Here is a 10542-nt window from a genome sequence, read left to right as displayed (position 1 = left end):
TCACTCTTTTACAATCTTCGATTGTATATATCTAAAATTTTCTTATCTATTTTACTCCCTTTTTTCCAGGAAAAGAAAAGATTTATTTGCAGCAAATAAGAACACTGGGTATCTTTCCGAAAATAGTGTCTCCCATTTATCTATTCTACTCATAATGTGTGTTTGGGTATTTCCAATTTGAGATAAGAATAACACCATTAAGAGCGTTCTTCTACCATCTCTTAGTGCACATGTATACACATTTCTCTTCTCTCTCTTCCTAGGAGTGGAAATGCTGGGTCCTAGGGTGTGCTTGTATTCAACTCTGCTGCTAGTGCCAATCTCTTTTCTAAGGAGGTTGTACTGATACACTTGCCAAGCAGCAGTGAATAAGAGTTCCTGCTGCTCGCTACTTGCCTCAATGACTGGTATTATCAGTCTTTTAAATTTTAGCCATTTTGATGGGTTTTATAGTCAAAGGAGAATTCACTCTCCGCACAACTCTTCTGACCCCAAATGTGTGGGCTTTTCAAACCAAGAAATTCTCTAATCCTCTGTTGGCACCCACTGGATGTTACATGATTTAATTCAATTCTGACCCACTGCCTGGAGTTAGTATAGACCCTACAGCTGAAAGGCTCAGTCCTACAACACTGCCCCCACCTCAGATGCTAACTGCAAGTATTAACAGAAGGTTCCAGGTTACCCACACTTCTGTCTTACTCTATTAAAAATTGGGGGTTCTCTTAATCCCCTTAATATGAGGTTTGAAAATTTGCTATAATGGTTCATAGAACCTAGGCAAACACTTCATTATCACCAGTTTATTTTAAAGAATGTTATTGTTGTTGTTGTTCAGTCACTCAGTCATGTCCAACTTTTTGAGAACCCATGGACTGAAGCACACCAGGCTTCCCTGTCCTTCACTATCTCCTGGAGTTTGCTCAAACTCATGTCCACTGAGTTGGTGATGTTATCCAACCATCTCATCCTCTGCTTCCCCCTTCTTCTCTTGCCCTCAATCTTCCCAGCATCAGGGTCTTTTCCAATGAAAAGAAAGCTATAAGGGTGCATTAAACAGCCAGATGAAGAGGTACATAATGCAAGGTAGGGGAAAGGGGTGTGGACCTTCCATGTATTCTCTGGTTGTGCCAACTTCTCAGCACCTCCATTTGTTCACTGACCTGCACTCTGCTCTTTAGGGTTTTTATGGAAGTTTACTATCAATACATAGGAATGGTTGATTAAATGACGAGCCACTGGTGATTAATGCAACTCTAGTCTCTCATGCCTTCCTGGATGTTGGTGAAAGTGGGGCTGAAATTTCTAAGTTTCTAATTATGCCTTGATTTTTTGGGGAATTAGCCCTCATCATGAAACTATCCAGGGATCCCGGTTACCAGTCATCTCATTAGCTTGTGATGAAGCACGCCTATCACTCTGGAGATGCCAAGCATCTCAGAAACTCTTATGTCAGGAACCAGGGACTTAGACCAAAGATTATAACAAAAATGCTCCTGTTATTCCTGTCATTCAGGAAATTACAAGGGTTTTAGGAGTTCTGTGTCAGAAACTAAGGGCAGAGGCCAAATATAATATTTCTTGTCACAGTACTGTTATCTCACTAATGTTTGTTCACATTTCCCCTGACTTTACATTAGCGAAAGCGAAGTTGCTCAGTTGTGTCCAACTGTTTGCAACCCCATGGACTGTAGACTACAAGGCTCCTCTGTCCGTGGGACTTTCCAGGCAAGAGTACTGGAGTGGGTTGCCATTTCCTTCTCCAAGGGATCTTCCCAACTGAGGGATCGAAGCCGGGTCTCCTACATTGCAGGCAGATGCTTTACCATCTGAGCTACCAAGGAAGAGTTATTCAACTCATATGCGCATATATTCACTGGCTATTGACTATCATATTTTGTGAAGTGGCTGTTCAAATCTCTTCCCCATCTTCCTTTTGGTTGCCAGAATTTATTATTATGATGATTTTAAAATTTATTTTATTTTTGATGGTACCATATGGCACTTGGGATCTTAGTTCCCCGACCAGGGATCAAACCTGTGCCCTCTGCATTGGAAGCACAGAGTCTTAACCAAAGGATCACCAGGGAAGTCCCAGATTTTATTATTATTGTTGATTTGCAGAATTGTTTCTCTGATTCAAAATACTTTGCCTCTCACTCTGTGGCTTACTTTGTACTTCCTTACTGGTGTCTTAATGAACTCAAAGTAGCAAAATTTGTCAATCTTTCCTTTATGATGATACTTTTGGTGTCTTGTTTATAAAGTTTTTTCCTACCTTGGATCATAAATATATTCATCTATCTTATCTTCTAAAAGCTTCAGAGTTCTGTATTTCACATTTAAATCTGCAATCCATCTGGAGCTGTTTTTTTCTGAGTGGTATATAATTGAGTTCAAGTCCATTTCCCCCTGTTACCATCCCCAGCTACCCCCAGTGGGGATAAGCAATATTTTCAACAACATTGATCGTAAAGTTTCGCTTTCCCTAAGGTTCAGAAGTGTTATCTTAATCATTCAGGAATCTATAAGTGCGCAGTCTTGATTTTATGCCATTATTTTGCCTATCCTTTCATTAATATGCTTGTCTTCATTACAGCCACATGAGGGAAACTATCAGTGTCTTGTAGAGTAGCTTCTCCCACCATGAATTTCTTTAAGGGTGCCCTCACTGTTCTTAGTCCATTGCTTTTCCATTGGTTGCCACTTTGGAATCAAGCTAGTCCACTGAATTTTAATATATTGTCTAGAATCTTCTCTTCGAATTCCATAAAAGCAACAATAAACCAACTACATACACATAAACATCAACATACACTTAAAACAACCTGGTCACATGGGTGAAAGCTACTGTTGGTCCGTGCCCAACATTTAAAAAACACAACAAAGTAACAAAATAAATCTGACCACTGAAACAGCTATTTAATAAGCCCGATATCCCTTATTAGAGTATTTCTCAAACAAAAGTAATTTTTTAAGAACCAAATGTATTTGACAATCTAAACCTCTAAGGAGGTCACCCACCACTGATCCTAAGGGAGGCTGTTACATGGGGGTGAAAAACATACAAAAACAAAAATAATAATATTTTCTCTATTATTATAGAGAAAATAATAAGCTGTGTCAGTTTCCTTGAGGTGTTAGCCTAATCTTACCAGTTGACCGGAGTCCATCACCTGTGAACCTATGACCCTCCTTCTGGGCAATTCGCTTTCCTCCCTGCACCAGACCAGTTTCATTGACATCTCGGCCTCTTTCTCCATCTCCTTGGCTTTTCCCTTGGCCTTCTCACACAACTCGGATGCTCTGTCGTCAGCCTGCCCACAGGGATGCTGAATGCAATTCAAGGTGCCCTGCTCTGAGGCCTCCACCTGTGTTTTCAGCAGATGGTCCACCTCCCACCACTTGTTCCTGGTCCTCAGGTGAGCACTTTGATGTCCTCCGGCATGCAGTTGATGCCTGGGAGCAGAAATTGCTCGAAATCTATCTCGGGCTCCAGCACACCCACCTCCTCTGGAGCTTCCACTTGGTCCAGGTCCAAGGTCCCCATTTTTCCTGCCACTGCTTCAGATCCATAGCCCCAGGACTGTTACTGCTCAACACTCTGCTGCAGTCGAAGTGATCCACACTCCTGGTCAACAGTATTCCTGAATTATCTTTTAAAAATTTCCCTTTACTCCTCCAACTTCCCAGCTGATCTGGAAAGAACTGCCTCGCAGGCAAACAGCAGAGCCCTCAACTTGCTGGTGTTAGTAATTCTTTCACAACACAGCCAGTCCTGTGTATCTTATGTTAAGTTCGATGTTCGGTAATTGGATGTTTTCAATTTTGTTGTATAAATGGTCTAAACTCTTATTTTCTGACTGTTCATTGCTGATATACAGAAATACGTTGGTGTTTAATTGAAGCCTTTAGAAGATAACAGAGGAGGAGACTTATGACCTGTCATACAGAAAGAAATGCTTCTGTGTATTTTACATAGCAATTTGTTGAACTCTCTTGTTAGTGCCAAATATCTGTAATTCTTATGGAGTTTCTTCTCCCTCCCCCCAGCTTTGCTGCTGCTGCTGCTAAGTCGCTTCAGTCGTGTCCGACTCTGTGCAACCCCATAGACGGCAGCCCACTAGGCTCCTCTGTCCCTGGGATTCTCCAGGCAAGAACACTGGAGTGGGTTGCCATTTCCTTCTCCAGTGCACGCATGCACGCTAGGTCACGTCAGTCATGTCCAACTCTGCGTGACCCTACGGACAGCAGCCCACCAGGCTCCTCTGTCCACAAGATTGTCTAGGCAAGATTACTGGAGTGGGTTGCCGTTTCCTTCTCCACACCCCAGCTTTACTGAGGTATAATTGACATATAGTGTTGTGTAAATTTAAGGTGTACAATTTGATGATTATATATAGTAAAATGACTAGCACAATTAGCTTAGGTAACATAACCATTGGGCTTCCCTGGTGGCTCAGTGGTAAAGAATGTGCCTGCCAATGCAGGCAATGTGGGTTCAATCCCTGGGTGGCTAAGATCCTCTGGAGAAGGAAATGGCCACCTCTCTAGTAGTCTTCCTTGGGAAATGCCATGGACAAAGGAGCCTAACTAGCTATAGTTCATGGGGTTGCAAAGAGTTGGACATGACTGAATGACTAACACACTTTCACAATTAATATACAATATTATACTAGTTTCAGATAAAATAGATAACTAATAAGAACCTACTGTATAGCACAGGGAATCAACTTACTGCTCTGCAGGTGTCTCTTTGAGATAGTCATTTAGTTTCCTTCGGATAAACACTCAGAACTGGAATTTGCTAGATGATATGGTAGTTCTATTTGTGTGTGTTTAACCTCCATATTATTTTCCAAAATGGCTGTCCCATTTACATTCCTTTTTTGGAATGTCTGTGAACATATGCACATGTCATCTGTGAATAATGAGAAAGTGTTCTTTTTCATTTCTTCCTTTCCAATTGTCTCTCTCTTTTCTATAATAGCTGTGTTCCCTCTGTGCACTGTCTGGGACCTTCAGTTCAGTGTTGAAGGGAATGGTGATAGCAGACACGCTTGTCTTGTTCCAGGTCTCAGTAGGAACGCTTTTATCATTTCACAACTAACCTTAATGCTTGCTGCGTATTTCCTGTTGATACTGTTTTTGAAATACAGAAATTCCATTCTCTTTCTCTTTTGCTAAAAATATTATAAGCAGTGAATTTTATCACAGTGTTTTCTCCATTTATTAAGACAGTCATGCGATTTTTCCCTTCTTCCATTAACGTGATAAATTATGTTGATTGATTTTTGGCTGTTCAATCAATTTTGTATTCCTGGAATGAACCCAAATTTTTATATTTTGCTAAGTTTGATTTGTTAATATTTCACTTGGACTTTTTTCAATCTGTGTTATGAGTGACATTGGCTTGGAATTTTCCTTTCTCATGATGTTTTTGTCATGTTTTGATATCAAGGTTATTAGGCTCCCTTAAAAATGATGGGACGTAGTCCCTGGTTTACTGTCCTCTAGAAAAATCTGTTTAAATGTTTGGTAGAATTCACCAGCAAAGCCATCTGGGCCTGTGGTTATTCTCTGTGGGAAGGAATTAAATTACCAATCCAGTTTCTTCAATAGTTATAAAACAATTTAGGCTTTCTATTCTTGTATTTGTTTTGTAGCTTGTGCTTTTGTCCATGTTATCTGAATTTTTAAGTTTATTGGCATGAAGTTTTTCAGAATATCCTCTTATGATCATTTTAATGTCTGTATGATCTATAGCAGGAGTCAGAAAACCAAAGCTCTCAGGCCAAATCTGACCCATGGCCTGTTTTTGTTTGGCTCAGTGAGCTAAGAATAATTTTTATATTTTTAAAGGATTTTAAAAAGCAAATGAAAACAAAACAACAGCAAACACACACACACAAGAATATGAGACAGAGACCTTAATTCCTGTTCTTATCTTTATATTCTCTTCATTTAATTTATTTTTAAAAATTTTATTGAGGTATATTTGATTACACTGTTAATTTCTGCTATACAGCAAAATGATCCAGTTGTACATATATATTATTTTTCATGTTTGTTTCCATTATGGTTTATCATAGGATATTGAATATAGTTCCCTGTACTCTACAATAGGAATTTGTGGTTTATTCATTTAGTATATAATAGTTTGCATCTGCTAATCCCAAACTCCCAATCCTTCCTTCCCCACCCAACCCCCTTGAGGACCACAAATCTGTTCTCTATGTCTGTGAGACTGTTTCTATTTTGTAGATACGTTCACTTGTGTCATATTTTAGATTCCGTGTGTAAATGATATCGTATGGCATTTGTCTTTCTCTTTCAGACTTACTTTGCTTAGTATGATAATCTCTAGATCCATCCATGTTTCTGGGAATGACATTATTTAATCCTTTTTTATGACTGATTGACATTCCATTGTATATATTTACCAAATTTTCTTTATTCATTCATCTGTCAATGGACACTTAGGTTACTTACATGTCTTGGCTATTATAAATAGTGCTGCTTTGAACATCGGTGCATGCATGCTTTCAAATTATAGTTTTGTCTGAATATATGACCAGGAATAGGATTGCTGGATCATATGGCAACTCTATTTTTAGTTTTCTAAGGAACCTCCATACGGCATTCCACAGTGGCTACACCAGTTTATAGCCCCACCAACCATGTAGGAGGGTTCCCTTTTCTCCACACCCCCTCTAACGTTTCTTATTTATAGACGTTTTAGTGATGGCCATTCTGACTGGTGTGAGGTGGTACCTCACTGTAGTTTTGATGTGCATTTCTTTAATAATTAGTGATAATGAATATCTTTTCATGTGCCTAACAGCCATCTGTATATCTTCTTTGGGTTGTTTTTTATGTTGTTGTTGCTATTGAGTTGTGTGAGCTGTTTGTATATTTTGGCGATTAAGCCCTTATCAGTCACATTGTTTGCAAATATTTTCTCTCAATCTGTAGGTTGTCTTTTCATTTTGTTTATATTTTCCTTTACTGTAACATTATAAGCAAACAAAAGCTTATAAGTTTGATTAGGTCCCATCTGTTTATTTTTTATTTTACTTCTAATGCCTTGGGAAACTGGCCTAAGAAAACATTGGTACGATTTATGTCAGAGAATGTTTTGTCTATGTTCTCTTCTAGGAGTTTTATGGTGTCCTATCTTATACTTAAGTCTTTAAGCCATATCGAGTTTATTTTTGTGTACTGTGTGAGGGTATGTTCTAACTTCATTGATTTGCATGCAGCTGTCCAGCTTTACTTCATTTTAAATTATTTTACTTAATTTCCTATTCTCAGCTATCTTCTTGAGAGGCTTCTTGAGAGGCTATCCATGTGTATTTGAAAAAGTCAAGTTTGCTATAATGTTATTTGATTCTAATATATCCTTCCTGAATTCCTGTCTTCTTACTCTAGTAAGTTAGTGAGAGTTGCATAAAAAACTCTTTTATTGTGGATTTGAATACTTAACCCTTGTAATTCTGATAAAGTTTTGCTGTACATATTTTGAGATGACATTATTAGAATAATAATAAAATAAATAAGGAATAATGAAGGAATACTATGAACAACTTTATATGTACCTATTTGATAACCTGTTCAGTTCAGTTCAGTTCAGTCGCTCAGTCGTGTCCGACTCTTCACGACCCCATGAATCGCAGCACACCAGTCCTCCCTGTCCATCAACAACTCCCGGAGTTCACTCAGACTCACATCCATTGAGTCAGTGATGCCATCCAGCCATCTCATCCTCTGTCGTCCCCTTCTCCTCCTGCCCCCAATCCCTCCCAGCATCAGAGTCTTTTCCAATGAGTCAACTCTTCACACTAGGTGGCCAAAGTACTGGAGTTTCAGCTTCAGCATCATTCCCTCCAAAGAAATCCCAGGGCTGATCTCCTTCAGAATGGACTGGTTGGATCTCCTTGCAGTCCAAGGGACTCTCAAGAGTTTTCTCCAACACCACAGTTCAAAAGCATCAATTCTTCAGCACTCAGCTTTCTTCACAGTCCAACTCTCACATCCATACATGACCACAGGAAAAACCATAGCCTTGACTAGACGGACCTTTGTTGCCAAAGTAATGTCTCTGCTTTTGAATGTGCTACCTAGGTTGGTCATAACTTTCCTTCCAAGGAGTAAGCGTCTTTTAATTTCATGGCTGCAGTCACCATCTGCAGTGATTTTGGAGCCCCCCAAAATAAAGTCTGACACTGTTTCCACTGTTTCCCCATCTGGTCCCATGAAGTGATGGGACCAGATGCCGTGATCTTAGTTTTCTGAATGTTGAGCTTTAAGCCAACTTTTTCACTCTCCTCTTTCACTTTCATCAAGAGGCTTTTTATTTCCTCTTCACTTCTGCCATAAGGGTGGTATCATCTGCATATCTGAGGTTATTGATATTTCTCCTGGCAATCTTGATTCCAGCCCAGTGTTTCTCATGATATACTCTGCATAGAAGTTAAATAAGCAGGGTGATAATATACAGCTTTGACGTGCTCCTTTTCCTATTTGGAACCAGTCTGTTGTTCCATGTCCAGTTCTAACTGTTGCTTCCTGACCTGTTAAAGCTGGCCAATTCTTTTAAAGATACAATTTGCCAAAACTCACACAAGAAGAAATAGGCCATCTGAATAGGTCTGAATCTGTTAAAGGAATTGAATTAGCTACTTTTTAAACAGTAAGCACCAAATCCAAAGAGGTTCACTGGTGATTTCAACGAAACATCTTAGAAAGAAATTATACCAATTCTCTACAATGTCTTCCAGAAGATATAGACAGAGGAAAAACTTTATAATTCATTTTATGAAGTCAGCATTATCCTAATACCAAAACCAGACAAAGACCTTGCAAGAAAACTATAGACATATCTCCCATGAAAATGATGCAAAAATCATAAACAAAATATTAGCAAATCAAATCCAACAATATATAAAAAGATTTATAAACCACAACCAAGTGCAACTTATCCTAGGTGTGCAAGGCTGGCTCAATATTTTAAAATTAATTAATGTAATTCATCATAATATCAGGTTAAAATAGAAAAACCATATGATCTTATCATAGATGCAGAAAAGCATTTGATAAAATCCAAAACTCGTTTTAATTAGACTCTTTTTGATAGATGGTAACTTTCCCAACTTGATAAAGGAAAAAAACCCTCAAGCTAACACTATATTTAATAGTGAGAAACTTGAAGCTTTCCCAGTAAAACCAAGTACAAGGGTAGAATGTTCCCTCTTATCCCTCCTTTTCAGTATTATACTGGAAGTTACAGCTCAAGATGGATCACAGACCTAAATGTAAAACACAAAACTATGAAACTACTAGACGATAACATAGGAGAAAAACTAGATGACATTGGTATGTGATGATTTTTTAGATACCCAGAGAAATGATCCATTAAAAATATGATTGGTAGGCTAGACTTCATTAAATTTAAAAATACTTCCCTGCAAAAGGCACTGTCAAGAGAATAAGAAGAGAAGCTACAGACTGGGAGAAAATACCTGCAAACACATCACATAAAGGACCGTTATCCAAAACATACAAAGAGCTTTTAAAAGTCAAAAATAAGAAAACAAACAACCAGATTTCAAAAAGGCTGAAGGCCTGAATAGAGACCTCACCAAAGAAGGTATATGGATGGCAAACAAGCCGAGGACAAGATGCTTAACATCATATGTTATTCGGGAACTGCAAACTACAACAGTGAGCTACCACCTAGCTACTGGAACAACCAAAACCCAAAGCACTGTCAACACCAACTGCTAACAAATATGTGGAAAGGCAGGAACTCTTGTTCATTGCTGGTGGGAATGTAAAATGGGATAAGCACTTTAAAGAAGTTTCATGTTTGTTTTGTTCTCTTTTATGAAATTAAGCATTTTTATCATGTGATCCACTGATTGCACTCCTTGGTATTACCCAAACGAGTGGGAAAATATGTCCACAAAAAAGCCTACACATGAATGTTTATAAAAGCTTTATTCAAGATTGTCAAAACTTGAAAGCAACCGAGATGTCTTTCAGTAGATGAAAGCATAAAAAAGCTCTGGTATATCCCGACAAGGGAGCATTATGCAGAACTAAAAGGAAAGTAGCTATCAAGCCATGAAAATACATGGAGGAAACTTGAATGTGTATTGCTAAGTGAAAGAAGCCAATCTTAAAGTGTGTGGTGTCCTGGAAAAGGAGAAACTATGGACCTAGTAAAATCAGTGATCAGCAATGAGTGTTTGCCCGGGTTGAGGAAGTGAATAGGCTGATTACAAAGGATATTTAGGGCAGTGAAAATACTCTATATGATACCATAATGAAAGATTGTTGTTGAATCACTAAGTCATGTTGGGCTCTTTGCAACCCCATGGACTGTTGCCGGCCAGGCTCCTCTGTCCATGGGGTTTTTCCAGACAAGAATGCTGGAGTAGGTTGCCATTTCCTTCTCTAGGGGATCTTCCAGACCCAAGGATCGAACCTATGTCTCCTGGATTGGCAGGTGGATTCTTTACCACTGAGCCACCAGGGAAG

General features: G+C 38.8%; 1 pseudogene; it reads right to left on the bottom strand.

Annotated features, from left to right (window-relative positions):
* Nucleotides 1-2428: 2428 nt before the first annotated feature.
* Nucleotides 2429-3550, bottom strand: LOC102272365 (MORF4 family-associated protein 1-like; annotated as a pseudogene).
* Between the last annotated feature and the right edge of the window lie 6992 nt (nucleotides 3551-10542).

Source organism: Bos mutus, chromosome 5 (genome assembly GCF_027580195.1).
Source record: "Bos mutus isolate GX-2022 chromosome 5, NWIPB_WYAK_1.1, whole genome shotgun sequence".
Taxonomy (NCBI): Eukaryota; Metazoa; Chordata; class Mammalia; order Artiodactyla; family Bovidae; genus Bos; species Bos mutus.
Note: the sequence above shows the minus strand (reverse complement) of the source record. Positions and strands in the feature narration are given on the sequence as shown.